Raw genomic sequence first — 21,213 nt, 5'->3', positions numbered from 1 at the left:
AAGGAAATTGGTTAGGGAAGTGGATTGGACTGAAGAATGTATGGATCTAAAGGTAGAGGAGGCCTGGGATTATTTTAAGTCAAAACTGCGGAAGCCTGCATCCCAAGTAAGGGGAAAAAATTCATACGCAGGAGTTGTAGAACAAGCTGGATGAGCAAGCATCTCAGAGAGGTGATTAAGAAAAAGCAGAAAGCATATAGGGAGTGGAAGAAGGGAGGGATCAGCAAGGAAAGCTACCTTATTGAGGTCAGAACATGTAGGGATAAAGTGAGACAGGCTAAAAGTCAAGTAGAGTTGGACCTTGCAAAGGGAATTAAAACCAATAATAAAAGGTTCTATAGCCACATAAATAAGAAGAAAACAAAGAAAGAAGAAGGAGTGGGACCGCTAAACACTGAGGATGGAGTGGAGGTCAAGGATAATCTAGGCATGGCCCAATATCTAAACAAATACTTTGCCTCAGTCTTTAATAAGACTAAAGAGGATCTTAGGGATAATGGTAGCATGACAAATGGGAATGAGGATATGGAGGCAGACATTACCATATTTGAGGTAGAAGCGAAACTCAAACAGCTTAATGGGACTAAATCGGGGGGCCCAGATAATCTTCGTCCAAGAATATTAAAGGAATTGGCACATGAAATTGCAAGCCCATTAGCAAGAATTTTTAATGAATCTGTAAACTCAGGGGTTGTACCGTATGATTGGAGAATTGCTAACATAGTTCCTATTTTTAGGAAAGGGGAAAAAAGTGATCCGGGTAATTATAGGCCTGTTAGCTTGACACCTGTAGTATGCAAGGTCTTGGAAAAAATTTTGAAGGAGAAGGTAGTTAAGGACATTGAAGTCAATGGTAAATGGGACAAAATACAACATGCTTTTACAAAAGGTAGATCGTGCCAAACCAACCTGATCTCCTTCTTTGAGAAAGTAACAGATTTTTTAGACAAAGGAAACGCAGTGGATCTTATTTACCTAGATTTTAGTAAGGCATTTGATACCGTGCCACATGGGGAATTATTAGTTAAATTGGGTAAGATGGGGATCAATAGGAAAATTGAAAGGTGGATAAGGAATTGGTTAAAGGGGAGACTACAACGGGTCCTACTGAAAGGTGACCTGTCAGGCTGGAGGGAGGTTACCAGTGGAGTTCCTCAAGGATCGGTTTTGGGACCAATCTTATTTAATCTTTTTATTACTGACCTTGGCACAAAAAGTGGGAGTGTGCTAATAAAGTTTGCGGATGATACAATACTGGGAGGTATTGCCAATTTATAGAAGGACAGGGATACCCTACAGGAGGATCTGGATGACCTTGTAAACTGGAGTAATAGTAATAGAATGAAATTTAATAGTGAGAAGTGTAAGGTCATGCATTTAGGGATTAATAACAAGAATTTTAGTTATAAGCTAGGGACGCATCAATTAGAAGTAACGGAGGAGGAAAAGGACCTTGGAGTATTGGTTGATCATAGGATGACTATGAGCCGCCAATGTGAAATGACTGTGAAAAAGGGTAATGCGGTCTTGGGATGCATCAGGAGAGGTATTTCCAGTAGGGATAAGGAGGTTTTAGTACCGTTATACAAGGCACTGGTGAGACCTCACCTGGAATACTGTGTGCAGTTCTGGTCTCCCATGTTTAAGAAGGATGAATTCAAACTGGAACAGGTACAGAGAAGGGCTACTAGGATGATCCGAGGAATGGAAAACTTGTCTTATGAAAGGAGACTCAGGGAGCTTGGCTTGTTTAACCTAACTAAAAGAAGGTTGAGGGGGAATATGATTGCTCTCTATAAATATATCAGAGGGATAAATACTGGAGAGGAATTATTTAAGCTCAGTACCAATGTGGACACAAGAACAAATGGATATAAACTGGCCACTAGGAAATTTAGACTAGAAATTAGACGAAGGTTTTTAACCATCAGAGGAGTGAAGTTTTGGAATAGCCTTCCAAGGGAAGCAGTGGGGGCAAAAGATCTATCTGGCTTTAAGATTAAACTCGATAAGTTTATGGAAGAGATGGTATGATGGGATAACATGGTTTTGATAATTAAATATTCATGGTAAATAGGCCCAATGGCCTGTGATGGGCTATTAGATGGGGTGAGATCTGAGTTACCCAGGAAAGAATTTTCTGTAGTATCTGGCTGATGAATCTTGCCCATATGCTCAGGGTTTAGCCGATCGCCATATTTGGGGTCGGGAAGGAATTTTCCTCCAGGGCAGATTGGAAGAGGCCCTGGAGGTTTTTCGCCTTCCTATGTAGAATGGGGCACGGGTCACTTGCTGGAGGATTCTCTGCTCCTTGAATTCTTTAAACTACGATTTGAGGACTTCAATAGCACAGATATAGGTGTCCGGTGTTTTTTTTTGTAGGAGTGGTGGGTGAAATTCTGTGGCCTGCGTTGTGCAGGAGGTCAGACTAGATGATCATAATGGTTCCTTCTGACCTAAATATCTATGAATCTATTTCTGAGGAACACCAGGCAGTGCAGAGGCATGCAAAAATTAACACAAATAAACTAAAAGGTTAACTGAACTCATCTGAAGTTTAAAGTGTGAGGTTCATTTTGGTTCATGATTGGACCCAGGTTTATATCTACTTATATTCGATAATAAAAACTGTCTCAGTTACCTTGAATAATAAAAAGAGACTGTGGCCAAAAGCTGGAAGCCCTTACTCAAGCAAAACAGTGATTGAACTCAAGGAAGTAATTAGTGAAGAAAACTGAGTGAGGACTTTAGGATTCTATTTAGAATAATGCCTAAATATATTAGCTTGTACATAACTTTACCCATGCAAGTAGTCCAAAGGGATAGTCATAAGAATGTTCATAACTTTCATATTTGAAGGACTGGCACCTCACTTTTTACCATTATGTTTAATTAAACTAGTTACTTTTTATGCCTTATTTACCTGGATCTCTAATGCGATCGGACAGGTCAGCTTCACTTTCTATTTACATTTAGTGAGAGTGAGAACCAGAAAGTGAAACTGAATGTCCTGATCCAGCAAAGCTCTTAACCACTTGCTTAAAGTTAAGCATAAGCTTAAATGCTTGGCTGAATCAGGGCCTATGCTGTGGAGACGTCAAACACCACAAGGAGGGTAATACTTTAATTTAAAACAAAATTTCTCTTTCTGCAAGCACACACTCACAAGTTCTCACTATCCTAGAGTCTATTTACAGTTCAAAAGAGTCAATTAAAGGCTTACATACTTGTTTACATTTTACAATGATTAACCACCACTTTATCCTCTCCTTTTCCCTAAATATGTCACACTCTGTATCCTTCCATTAAACACAGCAACATCATAGTTTAACTATATTCTTTTCATAAACATGATATTAAAATACTATTTGTAAAAGTCTTCCTCATTTTGCAATAGTAAAGTCTTCCCACAGTGGGCTTTGTCTCCTGGGACAAAGTTAAATATAGATAAATTTGCTATTGCAATCACTCCAGAACATAAACAACAAGTGGTTCTTAGGAATATTGACAGAGGAAGATTCAGTAGATTTACATTTACACTGAGGATAAGAGTGTTTGATTGCTCTGATGGAATCCGTTGGAAAACAGGATATTTGCATAACCATATTAAAATGACTGGCAGTTTTCCTTCATGAGAGGAAAACAAACTTCCTGACAAAGATAATAGCATAATAGCTAAGCAACCCTTTTGTGGTAACTGGAACACCAGCAACAGAAATATTTACACTGTTTTTATAGCACTTTAGGACTTAGCTATCTAGAAGGCTGGAGGAATTTTTCTGTACTTCTAAAAATGGATGCCAGACAGAGGGCCTGAAAAGAAAAATAAGCTTTAGCTTTTTGGAAATATGTATAGTGACTACAAAATAAAATGTTGGCACTCAGTGCCACTGCCCAGACTCCGATGTGTTTTTCTTTCTAAGATGCAGTTTGTGAATTTGTTTGAATATCATTTTAAATATTCTATTGAATATCATCAGTGGTTAAAATTTCCAATTGATATCAGGTATTACAATTATATTCTAGTCTGAGTAGAAGGAAAGACTTGTAAACTAGCAAAGGTTAAGTTTTTCAGTGTAACTACTGCCACGAATGGAAAACAGCAAAAAGCTGAGAAGGCAACATGCATTTGATAGGTTTCAGAGTAACAGCCGTGTTAGTCTGTATTCGCAAAAAGAAAAGGAGTACTTGTGGCACCTTATAGACTAACCCAATTTATTTGAGCATAAGCTTTCGTGAGCTCAAATAAATTGATTAGTCTCTAAGGTGCCACAAGTACTCCTTTTCTTTATGCATTTGATAGTGAGTAAAAATACAAAAAGGTCTAAAGAACCTCCTAAATTCCACATTTGATACTTACTATATAGGTCATTAAATATACTTAGATTACACACACACACAATTTATACCACAGAAGTAGTGCATACACAAGACTACTCAATTATTAGAGAATGATGATGGTTTAAGGCCAGGTTGTGAAACACTTCTCTTCCCCCCACCCCCCCAGACACACACACACACACACACACACACACACACACACACACACACAGAGGAGAGGAATTACTCAGGTGACTAAAGTCAGTGGGACAATGTGTGTGAACATTTTTTCATTATGGCCCCTGCTGAAGAAAACATACCTCTCAGGAGGGTGCTTAAATACTAAGTACAGGCTGAAGTACTCTCCTGAATAGGGATAAATTTAAGTGCTTTCCTAAATTGGGGCCTATGGAGAGGAAGGGGTTTTGCAATCTGGTCCATAAGGTGTAGTGGTTTAGTCACTACTAAAATGTCAGGTTTCAGAGTAACAGCCGTGTTAGTCTGTCTTCAACAACAAAACTTCAAATCCAGACTCCAGCAAGAAACTGTTGAATTGGAATTCATTTGCAAATTGGATACAATTAACTTAGGCTTGAATAGAGACTGGGAGTGCCTAAGTCATTATGCAAGGTAACCTATTTCCCCTTAAAAAGAAAAGGAGTACTTGTGGCACCTTAGAGACTAACCAATTTATTTGAGCATAAGCTTTCGTGAGCTACAGCTCACTTCATCGGATGCATACTGTGGACAGTCCACAGTATGCATCCGATGAAGTAGGCTGTAGCTCACGAAAGCTTATGCTCAAATAAATTGGTTAGTCTCTAAGGTGCCACAAGTACTCCTTTTCTTTTTGCGAATACAGACTAACACGGCTGTTACTCTGAAACCTATTTCCCCTTGTTTTTTCCTAACCCCCCTCCCCCCCCTCAGACGTTCTTGTTAAACCCTGGATTTGTGCTGGAAATGGCCCACCTTGATTATCATACACATTATAAGGAGAATGGTCACTTTAGATAAACTATTGCCAGCAGGAGAGTGGGGTGGGGGGAGGTATTTTTTCATGCTTTGTGTGTATAAAAGATCTTCTACACTTTCCACAGTATGCATTCAATGAAGTGAGCTGTAGCTCACGAAAGCTTATGATCAAATAAATTGGTTAGTCTCTAAGGTGCCACAAGTACTCCTTTTCTTTTTACTAAAATGTCAAAATTCTGTGGGTAGCTGTTGGTAAATATTATCTGAGATATTGAAGTTCTTCCTGTTCTGAGCAGAGAAAAGCAATGTTTATCTCAGATACTGACTGTGCTCAGTGAGGGCAAATGCTGATTTTTGACTGTTGACCATCACATGAAAATACTAAGGTACAGGTGGATTTGAAAGCACCTACAGTGATTTACTGAGCGACATGGCATCTCTCTCAAATATGAGTGAAGGACTGGAAGGTACAACTCTTGTGTATCATAGGACTGCTCTTTCCCATAATTGTGAGTAGACCGGCTTTAACTCTGTCTTCAGAGAGTTGTTCCATACAGAGGAGAACAGTGTTTTCCTTGGATGAAGGCTTTGCTACCCTGCAGTGGAAGAGAGGAGGTTGGGAGCTAATCACAAAAAGAGGCTGAAATCCTAAACCCATTATTCATGCAGCTAGTATCTAATCAGTTTTGACCAGGAGCACCAAATCATAGAATCATAGAGTATCAAGGTTGAAGGGACCTCAGGAGGTCATCTAGTCCAACCCCCTGCCCAAAGCAGGACCAATCCCCAACTAAATCATCCCAGCCAGGGCTTTGTCAAGCCTGACCTTAAAAACCTCAAAAGGAAGGAGATTCCACCACCTTCCTAGGTAATGCATTCCAGTGCTTCACCACCCTCCTAGTGAAAAAGTTTTTCCTAATATCCAACCTAAACTTACCCCACTGCAACTTGAGACCATTACTCCTTGTTCTGTCATCTGCTACCACTGAGAACAGTCTAGATCCGTCCTCTTTGGAACCCCCTTTCAGGTAGTTGAAAGCAGCTATCAAATCCCCCCTCATTCTTCTCTTCCGCAAACTAAACAATCCCAGTTCCCTCAGCCTCTCCTCATAAGTCATGTGTTCCAGTCCTCTAATCATTTTTGCTGCCCTCCGCTGGACTCTCTCCAATTTTTCCACATCCTTCTTGTAGTGTGGGGCCCAAAACTGGACACAATACTCCAGATGAGGCCTCACCAATGTCGAATAGCGGGGAACGATCAAGTCCCTCGATCTGCTGGCAATGCTTCTACTTATACTGCCCAAAATGCAGTTAGCCTTCTTGGCAACAAGGGCATACTGTTTACTCATATCCAGCTTCTCGTCCACTGTAACCCCTAGGTCCTTTTCTGCAGAACTGCTGCCTAGCCATTCAGTCCCTAGTCTGTAGTGGAGCATGGGATTCTTCCGTCCTAAGTGCAGGACTCTGCACTTGTCCTTGTTGAACCTCATCAGATTTCTTTTGGCCAAATCCTCCAATTTGTCTAGGTCCCTCTATATCCTATCCCTACCCTCCAGCGTATCTACCACTCCTCCCAGTTTAGTGTCATCTGCAAACTTGCTAAGGGTGCAGTCCATGCCATTCTCCAGATCATTAAAGATGATATTGAACAAAACCGGGCCCAGGACCGACGCTTGGGGCACTCCGCTTGATACTGGCTGCCAACTAGACATGGAGCCATTGATCACTACCCATTGAGACCGACAATCTAGCCAACTTTCTATAGTCCATCCATCCAGCCCGTACTTCTTTAACTTGCTGGCAAGAATACTGTGGGAGACCGTATCAAAAGCTTTGCTGAAGTCAAGGAATAACAAGTCCACTGCTTTCCCCTATTCCACAGAGCCAGTTATCTCATCATAGAAGGCAATTAGATTAGTCAGGCATCACTTGCCTTTTGTGAATCCATGCTGACTGTTCCTGATCACTTTCCTCTCCTCTAAGTGCTTCAGAATTGATTCCTTGAGGATCTGCTCCATGATTTTTCCAGGGACTGAGGTGAGGCTGACTGGCCTGTAGTTCCCCAGATCCTCCTCCTTCCCTTTTTTAAAAATGGGCACTATGTTAACCTTTTTCCAGTTGTCCGGGACCTCCCCTGATCACCATGCGTTTTCAAAGATAATAGCGAATGGCTCTGCAATCCGCCAACTCCTTTAGCACTCTCGGATGCAACGCATCCGACCCCATGGACTTGTGCTCGTCCAGCTTTTCTAAATAGTCCAGAACCAATTCTTTCTCCACAGAGGGCTGGTCACCTCCTCCCCATGCTGTGCTGCCCAGTGCAGTAATCTGGGAGCTGACCTTGTTCATGAAGACAGAGGCAAAAAAAGCATTGAGTACATTAGCTTTTTCCACATCCTCTGTCACTAGGTTGCCGCCCCCATTCAGTAAGGGGCCCACACTTTCCTTGACTTTCTTCTTGTTGCTAACATACCTGAAAAAACCCTTCTTGTTACTCTTAACATCTCTTGCTAGCTGCAACTCCAAGTGTGCTTTGGCCTTCCTGATTTCACCCCTGCATATCTGAGCAATATTTTTATACTCCTCCCTGGTCATTTGTCCAGTCTTCCACTTCTTGTAAGCTTCTTTTTTGTGTTTAAAATCAGCAAGGATTTCACTGTTAAGCCAAGCTGGTCACCTGCCATATTTACTATTTTTTCTATACATCGGGATGGTTTTTTTGTGTAACCTCAATAAGGATTCTTTAAAATACAGCCAACCCTCCTGGACTCCTTTCTCCCTCATGTTATTCTCCCAGGGGATCCTGCCCATCAGTTCCCTGAGGGAGTCAGTCTGCTTTTCTGAAGTCCAGCCTCTGTATTCTGCTGCTCTCCTTTCTTCCTTGTGTCAGGATCCTGAACTCGACCATCTCATGGTCACTGCCTCCCAGGTTCCCCTCCACTTTTGCTTCCCCTACTAATTCTTCCCGGTTTGTGAGCAGCGGGTCAAAAGGAGCTCTGCCCCTAGTTGGTTCCTCCAGCACTTGCACCAGGAAATTGTCCCCTACACTTTCCAAAAACTTCTTGGATTGTCTGTGCACCGCTGTAGTGCTCTCCCAGCAGATATCAGGGTGATTGAAGTCTCCCATGAGAACCAGGGCCTGCGATCTAGTAACTTCCGTTATTTGCTGGAAGAAAGCCTCGTCCATCTCATCCCCCTGGTCTGGTAGTCTATAGCAGACTCCCACCACGACATCACCCTTGTTGCTCACACTTCTAAACTTAATCCAGAGACTATCAGGTTTTTCTGCAGTTTCATACCAGAGCTCTGAGCCGTCATACTGCTCTCTTACATACAATGCAACTCCTCCACCTTTTCTGCCCTGCCTGTCCTTCCTGAACAGTTTATATCCATCCATGACAGTACTCCAGTCATGTGAGTTATCCCACCAAGTCTCTGTTATTCCAATCACATCATAATTCCTTGACTGTGCCAGGACTTCCAGTTCTCCCTGCTTGTTTCCCAGGCTTCTTGCATTTCTGTATAGGCACTTAAGATAACTCTCTGATTGTCCTGCTTTCTCAGTATGAGGCAGGAGCCCTCCCCTCTTGCACTCTCCTGCTTGTGCTTCCTCCCGATATCGCACTTCCCCACTTACCTCACGGCTTTGGTCTCCTTTCACCAGTGAACCTAGTTTAAAGCCCTCCTCACTAGGTTAGCCAGCCTGCTTGTAAAGATGCTCTTCCCTCTTCGTTAGGTGGAACTTGTCTGTGCCTAGCACTCCTCCTTCTTGGAACAGCATCCCATGGTCAAAGAATCCAAAGCCTTCTCTCCGACACCATCTGTGTAGCCATTCGTTGACTTCCACGATTCAATGGTCTCTACCCAGGCCTTTTCCTTCCACAGGGAGGATGGACGAGACCACCACTTGCACCTCAAACGCCTTTATCCTTCTTCCCAGAGCTACATAGTCTGCAGTGATCTGCTCAAGGTCATTCTTGGCAGTAACATTGGTGCCCATGTGGAGAAGTAGGAAGGGGTAGCGATCTGAGGGCTTGATGAGTTTTGGCAGTCTCTCTGTTACATCATGAATCCTAGCTCCTGGCAAGCAGCGGACTTCTCAGTTTTCCCGGTCGGGGTGGCAGAGAGATGACTCAGTCTCCCTGAGGAGGGAGTCCCCGACCACCATCACCCACCCCCTTCTCTTGGGAGCGGTGGTCGTGGAACCCCCATCCCTAGGACAGTGCATCTCATACCTTCCAATCGGCGGAGACGCCTTCTGCTCTCTTTCCCTCAGATGTATCATCTAGTCCACTCTCCGCATTAGTACCTGTGGAGAGAACATGAAAACGGTTGCTTTCCTGTATCTGCATGCTGGTACATGGATGCTCCCCTTTCTTCTTCTGGAGGTCACATGCTGCCAAATTTCTTCACCATCCTTCTGTCCCCGCTGCGCAGCCTGCTCTCAATCTTCAGAATGTTGTGTCCGTAGAAGCATATCCTGCCATCTGTCCAGGAAATCTTCAGTTTCTCTTATGCAATGCAGGGTCGATACTTGTTTCTCCAGACCTTGAGCCTTCTCTTCCAACATGGAGACGAGCTTGCACTTTGTACAGAAATTTCCACTACATGCATCCAACGAAGTGGGTATTCACCCACGAAAGCTTATGCTCCATAGACTCATAGATATTAAGGTCAGAAGGGACCATTATGATCATCTAGTCACAGAATCTCACCCACACACTCCTGCAATAAACCGCTCACCTATGTCTGAGCTATTGAAGTCCTCAAATCATGGTTTAAAGACTTCAAGGTGCAGAGAATCCTCCAGCAAGTGACCCATGCCACATGCTACAGGGGAAGGCGAAAAACCCCCAGGGCCTCTTCCAATCTTCCAGTCCTTCCCGACCCCAAATATGGCGATCAGCTGAACCCTGAGCATGTGGGCAAAATTCACCAGCTAGATACCCAGGAAAGAATTCTCTGTAGTAACTCAGATCCCACCCCATCTAACATCCCATATGTCTGTTAGTCTATAAGGTGCCACAGGACTCTTTGCTGTTTGTACAGAAAGTCGCTTCTTTCCTGTGGAAGAAAGACAAACATGGCACATCCTGTGCAGGTAACAACAGCTGAACGCTCACCATCCATATTACCTTCCTTCTAAGAGCTTCCTCAAGTGTTGTAGTAACTACTCAGAGAAGCCTGCAAGATGAAAGCCTTAGTGGGCTCTCCCCAGGCAAACTCCCTCTCTTAGCCTCTCTGCTGTTCGCCAGTCAGCTGGGTTGCAGCTGACTGGCTTTTTATAAGAGTCAGGCCCACTCAAGGCTCTCCTGGAACAAATGATGCATTCCACAGGTATTCAATCCCATGCTGAAATTCAGCGAAGTTCAAGTTCCACTGGTATTTTGAAAAAAACATTTTTCTTTGGCTGCAGATCTGGGTGTGGGAAAGTATTTTACCATTTTTTCTCCTGTGCCATTAATGTAACTAAACCAAAAGTGGTAGATGGAGAAATTCAGTTTCATTATACAATCTCCATGCTCCTGCTATAGACACTTCCCCCTCTGGAAATACAGTACTTGCAAAACCTAAGTTTCCCTGCAGAACATCATATTAAGAATCTAATCTACCAGACACTTACGTGCATTACTCATGATGTGAGTATAGTTCTCTCATTGAATCTCAGGGAAGGATGCTGAAATAGATGTAAATCCAGATCACCTGGAGAGGGATTAATAATTTTCAGAAAGAAAAATCAAGCATTAGCATGGAGAAAATACATGTTCTTGCTATCTCAGGCCTATTATGGGATGGGGAGTAGCACACTCAGCACAACCAAGAAAAACAAATTATCTTATCACTGTGTGCTATGAAGACATTTAGTACAATATGCTGATAGAGTGTTATGTGTTTGTCTGCTCAGCAACAAGGCAGAGTTGTTCTGTCGTGTTTAATTCATCCTTGCTCCTTAACTTCTCATGTGAGACTGGGGGTGGGGGGGGGGTTGGAAATCAAATCCAGGTTTGTCAACTAAGCTTCTCCATCATGGCAAAATTTACTGAAAGTAAAAAAAGGTGGGTTCTCCCATGCTTATCGTCTCAGATGAATCGGAGTGGCAAGCAAGGAATCTTTCCCTATAGGCTGAAAAACTTCTCCACTGATAAAGTCTCAGGTGGAGAACTGTGTCCAGTTCTGGGTGCCACATTTCAGGAAAGATGTAGACAAATTGGAGGAAGTCCAGAGGGGAGCAACAAAAATAATTAAAAGGGTTTAAAAAAATTACCTCCAGATTAAATACATCCAAGTTTTTAAATCTTTCTTCATAGAAGAGATAATAGTTTCAAGCACACAAAAGGAGGAGGGAGAAGAATTGTTCTCCTTACCCACTGAGGATAGGACAAGAAGCAATGGTCTTAAATTGCAGCAAGGGACGTTTAAGTTAGACATTAGGAAAAACTTCCTAACTGTCAGGGTGGTTAAGCACTGAAACAAATTGCCTAGGGAATCTGTTTTTTGGAGGTTTTTAAGAACAGGTTAGACAAACACCGGTCAGGAATGGTCTAGTGCAAGGGACTGGACTAGATTACCTACTGAGGTCCCTTCCAGTCCTATGATTCTATCATCTTCTGCTATGATAGCCCTCTCACTCCACTAGCCTTTATGGCCCTAATGTGTCACCACCATTTCTCCCCCCTCCCCGCTCAATAGTTTTACATAAAATTCACAGATTAAAAATGACTGAGCAATTTAAGACTTGGACTCATGCTAGGATTTCCAGCTTAGGTTTTCAGACACAAGTGGTTGGATAAGCTTCTTTTATTCCTTGGATGGGTCACTGGCAGCAGAGATCAAACATGGGACCTTTGCATCTGAAAGCATGATCTTCCACTGCACTGCTAAACAAACCAGCTCTCTTAAGGCTGGAGTAGGCTCATCCATTTCTACATATAGCTCAGCCACCACTTTAGAGAGACAGAACCATGCTGAGCAGGTCTAGGTTACACATCCAAATTTGGGGTTTGATTTAGATAAGCATTTAGAAAAATAAGGGCAACATTTGGAAACCTAGCTGGTTTAGAGTCTAACTTCAAATCCACATATCAGACCTAAATAAGAGTGGCCTGTTTTTTTGTCTTGTGGGTGATCAGCAGCTCTGAAAGTCAGACCACTCTTGTTTGTGTGCTGATATAGTCATTTAGACACCTACTTTTAGGTGACCTTATCCCTTAGAAGGTGACCCATCTATATTTCCTGGAAAAGCTATAAGTACCCTTCTAATATGAAGAGTCTAAAGCCACCCTTTTTGTCATCAAAGGTACCTCAAAGATCACTGTAAAATCACTGACCTTCCCAGACAAGTTGAAAATGACTATTGTTGGTAACTCATAATGCATTGACTTATGGGGACAAATCTCAGCTTGTGAAAATTGTCACTGCTGCTGATCTGGCCCATGAGCTGTATGTAATTAATCAACCGCAATGTGTGTCTTAAGGGTTCTGAGACATTTCAAGTGAGCACCTCAACTGGAGTAAATCTATATAGCTTAGATGAAGTCAATAGAGATCCTCTGCTGGTGAAAAAAAATCAGTGTATCAGGTCTCTTATGTTGAGATCTGTGTTTAGGCTGGATCATGTCTACACTACGGAATAAGGTCGAATTTATAGAAGTCAGTTTTTTAGAAATCGGTTTTATATATTCGAGTGTGTGTGTCCCCACAGAAAATGCTCTAAGTGCATTAAGTGCATTAACTCGGCGGAGTGCTTCCACAGTACCGAGGCAAGCGTCGACTTCCGGAGCATTGCACTGTGGGTAGCTATCCCACAGTTCCCGCAGTCTCCGCTGCCCATTGGAATTCTGGGTTGAGATCCCAATGCCTGATGGGGCTAAAACATTGTCGCGGGTGGTTCTGGGTACATATCGTCAGGCCTTCCCTCCCTCCCTCCCTCCGTGAAAGCAAGGGCAGACAATCGTTTCGCGCCTTTTTTCCTGAGTTACCTGTGCAGACGCCATACCACAGCAAGCACGGAGCCCGCTCAGGTAACCGTCACCGTATGTCTCCTGGGTGCTGGCAGACGCGGTACGGCATTGCTACACAGTAGCAGCAACCCATTGCCTTCTGGCAGCAGACGGTACAATACGACTGGTAGCCGTCCTCGTCATGTCCGAGGTGCTCCTGGCCATGTCGGTTGGGAGCGCCTGGGCAGACATGGGCGCAGGGACTAAATTTGGAGTGACTTGACCAGGTCATTCTCTTTAGTCCTGCAGTCAGTCCTATTGAACCGTCTTATGGTGAGCAGGCAGGCAATACGGATTGCTAGCAGTCATACTGTACCATCTTCTGCCGGGCAGGCAAGAGATGACGATGGCTAGCAATCGTATTGTACCATCTTCTGCCGGGCAGGCAAGAGATGAGGATGGCTAGCAGTCGTACTGTACCATCTTCTGCCGAGCAACCATGAGATGTGGATGGCATGCAGTCCTTCTGCACCGTCTGCTGCCAGCCAAAGATGTAAAAGATAGATGGAGTGGATCAAAACAAGAAATAGACCAGATTTGTTTTGTACTCATTTGCCTCCTCCCCTGTCTAGGGGACTCATTCCTCTAGGTCACACTGCAGTCACTCACAGAGAAGGTGTAGTGAGGTAAATCTAGCCATGTATCAATCAGAGGCCAGGCTAACCTCCTTGTTCCAATAAGAACAATAACTTAGGTGAACCATTTCTTATTGGAACCCTCCATGAAGTCCTGCCTGAAATACTCCTTGATGTAAAGCCACCCCCTTTGTTGATTTTAGCTCCCTGAAGCCAACCCTGTAAGCCGTGTCCTCAGTCGCCCCTCCCTGCGTCAGAGCAATGGCAAACAATCGTGCATCTGAGTTGAGAGTGCTGTCCAGAGCAGTCACAATGGAGCACTCTGATGGGGCTAAAACATTGTCGCGGGTGGTTCTGGGTACATATTGTCAGGCCCCCGTTCCCTCCCTCCCTCCGTGAAAGCAAGGGCAGACAATCGTTTCGCGCCTTTTTTCCTGAGTTACCTGTGCAGACGCCATACCACGGCAAGCATGGAGCCCGCGCAGGTAACCGTCACCGTATGTCTCCTGGGTGCTGGCAGACGCGGTACGGCATTGCTACACAGTAGCAGCAACCCATTGCCTTGTGGCAGCAGACGGTACAGTACGACTGATAGCCGTCCTCGTCATGTCCGAGGTGCTCCTGGCCACGTCAGCTGGGAGCACCTGGGCAGACATGGGCGCAAGGACTAAATTTGGAGTGACTTGACCAGGTCATTCTCTTTAGTCCTGCAGTCAGTCCTATTGAACTGTCTTATGGTGAGCGGGCAGGTGATACGGATTGCTAGCAGTCCTATTGCATCATCTTCTGCTGGGCAGGCAAGAGATGAGGATGGCTAGCAGTCCTACTGCACCATCTTCTGCTGAGCAGCCATGAGATGTGGATGGCATGCAGTCCTTCTGCACCGTCTGCTGCCAGCCAAAGATGTAAAAGATAGATGGAGTGGATCAAAACAAGAAATAGACCAGATTTGTTTTGTACTCATTTGCCTCCTCCCCCGTCTAGGGGACTCATTCCTCTAGGTCACACTGCAGTCACTCACAGAGAAGGTGCAGCGAGGTAAATCTAGCCATGTATCAATCAGAGGCCAGGCTAACCTCCTTGTTCCAATAAGAACAATAACTTAGGTGCACCATTTCTTATTGGAACCCTCCGTGAAGTCCTGCCTGAAATACTCCTTGATGTAAACGAACCCCCTTTGGTGATTTTAGCTCCCTGAAGGCAACCCTGTAAGCCGTGTCCTCAGTCGCCCCTCCCTCCGTCAGAGCAACGGCAGACAATCGTTCCGCGCCTTTTTTCTGTGCGGACGCCATACCAAGGCAAGCATGGAGGCCGCTCAGCTCACTTTGGCAATTAGGAGCACATTAAACACCACACGCATTATCCAGCAGTATATGCAGCACCAGAACCTGGCAAAGCGATACCGGGCGAGGAGGGGACGTCAGCACGGTCACGTGAGTGATCAGGACATGGACACAGATTTCTCTCAAAGCATGGGCCCTGCCAATGCATGCATCATGGTGCTAATGGGGCAGGTTCATGCTGTGGAACGCCGATTCTGGGCTCGGGAAACAAGCACAGACTGGTGGGACCGCATAGTGTTGCAGGTCTGGGACGATTCCCAGTGGCTGCGAAACTTTCGCATGCGTAAGGGCACTTTCATGGAACTTTGTGACTTGCTTTCCCCTGCCCTGAAGCGCATGAATACCAAGATGAGAGCAGCCCTCACAGTTGAGAAGCGAGTGGCGATAGCCCTGTGGAAGCTTGCAATGCCAGACAGCTACCGGTCAGTTGGGAATCAATTTGGAGTGGGCAAATCTGCTGTGGGGGCTGCTGTGATGCAAGTAGCCAACGCAATCAAAGATCTGCTGATATCAAGGGTAGTGACCCTGGGAAATGTGCAGGTCATAGTGGATGGCTTTGCTGCAATGGGATTCCCTAACTGTGGTGGGGCCATAGACGGAACCCATATCCCTATCTTGGCACCGGAGCACCAAGCCGGCGAGTACATAAACCGCAAGGGGTACTTTTCAATAGTGCTGCAAGCTCTGGTGGATCACAAGGGACGTTTCACCAACATCAACGTGGGATGGCCGGGAAAGGTACATGACGCTCGCATCTTCAGGAACTCTGGTCTGTTTCAAAAGCTGTAGGAAGGGACTTTATTCCCAGACCAGAAAATAACTGTTGGGGATGTTGAAATGCCTATAGTTATCCTTGGGGACCCAGCCTACCCCTTAATGCCATGGCTCATGAAGCCGTACACAGGCAGCCTGGACAGTAGTCAGGAGCTGTTCAACTACAGGCTGAGCAAGTGCAGAATGGTGGTGGAATGTGCATTTGGACGTTTAAAGGCGCACTGGCGCAGTTTACTGACTCGCTTAGACCTCAGCGAAACCAATATTCCCACTGTTATTACTGCTTGCTGTGTGCTCCACAATATCTGTGAGAGTAAGGGGGAGACGTTTATGGCGGGGTGAGAGGTTGAGGCAAGTCGCCTGGCTGCTGGTTACGCGCAGCCAGACACCAGGGCGGTTAGAAGAGCACAGGAGGGCGCGGTACGCATCAGAGAAGCTTTGAAAACCAGTTTCATGACTGGCCAGGCTACGGTGTGAAAGTTCTGTTTGTTTCTCCTTGATGAAACCCCCCGCCCCTTGGTTCACTCTGCTTCCCTGTGAGCTAACCACCCTCCCCTCCTCCCTTCGATCACCGCTTGCAGAGGCAATAAAGTCATTGTTGCTTCACATTCATGCATTCTTTATTCATTCATCACACAAATAGGGGGATGACTACCAAGGTAGCCCAGGAGGGGTGATGGAGGAGGGAAGGAAAATGCCACATAGCACTTTAAAAGTTTACAACTTTAAAATTTATTGAATGCCTGCCTTCTTTTTTTTGGGCAATCCTCTGTGGCGGAGTGGCTGGTCGGCCGGTGGCCCCCCCCCACCGCGTTCTTGGGCGTCTGGGTGTGGAGGCTATGGAACTTGGGGAGGAGGGCGGTTGGTTACACAGGGGCTGTAGTGGCAGTCTGTGCTCCAGCTGCCTTTGCTGCAGCTCAACCATACACTGGAGCATACTGGTTTGGTCCTCCAGCAGCCTCAGCATTGAATCCTGCCTCCTCTCATCACGCTGCCGCCACATTTGAGCTTCAGCCCTCTCTTCAGACCGCCACCTACTCTCTTCAGCCCACCACTTCTCCTCCCGGTCATTTTGTGCTTTCCTGCACTCTGACATTATTTGCCTCCACGCATTCGTCTGTGCTCTGTCAGTGTGGGAGGACAGCATGAGCTCAGAGAACATTCATCACGAGTGCACTTTTTTTTCTTTCTAATCTTCACTAGCCTCTGGGAAGGAGAAGATCCCGTGATCATTGAAACACATGCAGCTGGTGGAGAAAAAAAAAAGGGACAGCGGTATTTAAAAAGACACATTTTATAAAACAGTGGCTACACTCTTTCAGGGTAAACCTTGCTGTTAACATTACATACATAGCACATGTGCTTTCGTTACAAGGTCGCATTTTGCCTCCCCCCACCGCGTGGCTACCCCCTCAACCCTCCCCCCTCCCTGTGGCTAACAGCGGGGAACATTTCTGTTTAGCCACAGGCAAACAGCCCAGCAGGAATGGGCTCCTCTGAGTGTCCCCTGAAGAAAAGCACTCTATTTCAACCAGGTGACCATGAATGATATCTCACTCTCCTGAGGATAACACAGAGAGATAAAGAACGGATGTTGTTTGAATGCCAGCAAACATACACTGCAATGCTTTGTTGTACAATGATTCCCGAGGACGTGTTACTGGCCTGGAGTGGTAAAGTGTCCTACCATGAAGGACGCAATAAGGCTGCCCTCCCCAGAAACCTTTTGCAAAGGCTTTGGGAGTACATCCAGGAGAGCCGCGAATGCCAGGGCAAAGTAATCCTTTCACATGCTTGCTTTTAAACCATGTATAGTATTTTAAAAGGTACACTCACCGGAGGTCCCTTCTCCGCCTGCTGGGTCCAGGAGGCAGCCTTGGGTGGGTTCGGGGGGTACTGGCTCCAGGTCCAGGGTGAGAAACAGTTCCTGGCTGTCGGGAAAACCGGTTTCTCCGCTTGCTTGCTGTGAGCTATCTTCTTCGTCCCCAAAACCTGCTTCCGTATTGCCTCCATCTCCATTGAAGGAGTCAAACAAAATGGCTGGGGTAGTGGTGGCTGAACCCCCTAAAATGGCATGCAGCTCATCATAGAAGTGGCATGTTTGGGGCTCTGATCCGGAGCGGCCGTTCGCCTCTCTGGTTTTCTGGTAGGCTTGCCTCAGCTCCTTAAGTTTCACGCAGCACTGCTTCGGGTCCCTGTTATGGCCTCTGTCCTTCATGCCCTGGGAGATTTTGACAAAGGTTTTGGCATTTTGAAAACTGGAACGAAGTTCTGATAGCACGGATTCCTCTCCCCATACAGCGATCAGATCCCGTACCTCCCGTTCAGTCCATGCTGGAGCTCTTTTGCGATTCTGGGATTCCATCATGGTCACCTCTGCTGATGAGCTCTGCATGGTCAACTCTGCTGATGAGCCCTGCATGGTCACCTGCAGCTTGCCATGCTGGCCAAACAGGAAATGAGATTCAAAAGTTCGCGGTTCTTTTCCTGTCTACCTGGCCAGTGCATCTGAGTTGAGAGTGCTGTCCAGAGCGGTCAAAATGGAGCACTCTGGGATAGCTCCCGGAGGCCAATACCGTCGAATTGTGTCCACAGTACCCCAAATTCGAGCTGGCAAGGCCGATTTAAGCACTAATCCACTTGTCAGGGGTGGAGTAAGGAAATCGATTTTAAGAGCCCTTTAAGTCAAAATAAAGGGCTTCATCGTGTGGACAGGTGCACGTTTACATCGATTTAATGCTGCTAAATTCGACCTAAAGTCCTAGTGTAGACCAGGGCTAAGGGAGTAAAGTGCCCAACTCCTGTTGAAAGCCAGTGGGATTTGGGCATCTAGCTCCTTTTAGGTTAGGGTTTTCAATGAAGTCTTTGAGCAAAAGTTAGGATGTAGGTGGAAAGAGGGTAACAATTAGACCATCGTTCCTTGTGTAATTTAATGTGAAAAATGCATATTTGTACTTAGCTTTACTTTCAGCATGCCAGCTGAGATTGCTTGTAAAAACAGAAAATGAAGCTAGTCAAATATACCTACTGCTATAATCTGAATCTGTAAGAATTTTGCTAAGTTTTCTAACAGAGGAATCTGTGTGGCGTTTTGTTTAATTTGTTTCATTATCTTAGTCAAGAAATATGACACAACACTTAAGAACGTAAACACTCTGACTTATGACAGTTTGTTGCTATACAAGTAAAAGACTTTTCTCAAAGCCATGGCAGACATGAACATACACAAAGATGTTCTGCATAGCAGAGAAGGCCACACACAAAGTTCTGTGAATTTAATTTTTTGATTCACATTCCTTTTCTCCCATAAACCCAAGGTGGGCCATGGCTGTTTTTTCATAAATGCTGAGAATTCTCAAAGCCTTGCCATTAGTGCCTCAAATATGGAGTGTCAGAAAAAAAAAATCAGACAAGACCCTATTTTCATGTGTACAAGACCCTATTTTCATGCGTACATGAATTCCCCAATAAGAAAAGCTTAGACTGAGTGAAATGTTATGGAGACCTTATTCTTCTACATTCTAAAGAAAATTCCCTGGTTGCCATCAAACCTTACTCCTAATGCCAACCAAAGAGCCAGCCACAGGAGATATTACTGCTCGAAAAATGCATTCTGAAGGTTGGCATCTAGGTCTTGCAGCTGCTAAGCACAGGCTATGGGTGGTCGGAGCTGTTGACTCCGAAACTGCAGCAGTCACAGTCAGCAAAATAGATAACAGCAAAGGAGAAAGGAAACAGTGTCCAGTAAACATGTACCTGACCCAAATTTGTCTAGTTACTCAAGCTCTATTTAGAGCTAAGGTGACCGTACATCCTGTTTTGGCCAGGACAGTCCCTTTTTTAAAGCCGTGTCCCAGCCATCCTGACCTTTTTTTGGCAAAATTGGCTATTTGCCCTGTTTGCTGTTGCTGACTTGATCAGGTGGCCTGAGCAAACAGGATAAATGCCCACTTTTGTCAAAAAGGTGTAGTGCGGATGAATATGCGGGGAGACAGGCAGGGCTTGGGCAAGCAACGAAGCCAGCCCCAAGCTCATGCAGGGGACGAGCAGTGCCACCAGCCCTGCAAATGGGGAGAGGGGACCCACGCTCCGATAAGTAGCTTAGGCCAGCCCCATGCAGGGGGGCAGGAGGGGTCGGGCTAGCCCTATACGGTGTCCCATTTTCCCTTTGGGATATGGTCACCCTATTTAGAGCAGTAGTAGTGTCTAGAAACATGTGGATGTCAATGGAGCTATGTGACTTCACACTAGCGGAGGACATGGCCCTTAACATATGACTTCCAAATAGTACAAAAGTACAAGATATCTAGGTTTAGAAGGTTGAAGGGGAGAGAGAGAGCAAGATGCTCTCATCTTAATCCTTTAAAGCACAGGATCTAGAAATATGTTCTTCCTTCCCTAAATGGACCCTTCCACTATTGAGACTGAAAAGAAATGAGCTAACAAGGACATTTGTACATTTTACTTACATAGACAATCAACCTCTCCCCTACTTTTTTGCTACCGGTTTGTTGTGTCCTGTCTAAAATTAGACCATTAGTAGTTCTGTTCAGGGACCATGTCTTATCTGGTTTTTTAGGTGACTAGCATAGTTGCAGTGCTATAGAATATATAAAAACAATCCTGTTAGAACACATTTAAATGCCTATGATGTGCCAAGCAGCTGGACAAATTCTCAGGCTTTTCCAGCTTTTTCTCTACATCTCAACCAGCAATCATGTGAAGCTCAGATTCATTGTACCACTTTTTGACACTTACGCAGTTAAGCTGCTGTACTTCTTCCTCATACCAATACCTGACTAATTGCCATTTACTTGGGCACAAAGGAAATCCATATACATAGATTCAGTGGAGGAAGTATACTGAAACAGCAAATGAAGCTCTGCACTGGCTAAGGAAATGGGGGAGCTGAGGGAGAGCCCTGCTCCTTCAAAGCAAGGAGAGAAAGGGAAGCTTCTCTGCTTTAGTAGAAGAGCAATAGCTGTCCTCTCATGAAACCTCTTTACTTTAACCCCCTGGGCACATTTTCCAAAAACCATCCTGGTAGAACAAAACCAAAAATAAGGACCAACATTCCAAATATCTACAATAAAGGGGCATGTACGCTTCCCAGGACAGGAATCATGTGTGCATTTTAATCTTCTATAAAACTGAGCACAACATCAGCACTAGTTTAACAAATAACAAGCCTAATAGGATGGTGTCCCAACAGGTTCATGGACAAGA

The sequence above is a fragment of the Natator depressus genome, chromosome 6 (assembly GCF_965152275.1).
Source record: "Natator depressus isolate rNatDep1 chromosome 6, rNatDep2.hap1, whole genome shotgun sequence".
In the NCBI taxonomy this organism is placed as follows: Eukaryota; Metazoa; Chordata; order Testudines; family Cheloniidae; genus Natator; species Natator depressus.
The sequence above is the reverse complement of the archived record's forward strand: the minus strand, read 5'-3'. Positions refer to the sequence as shown.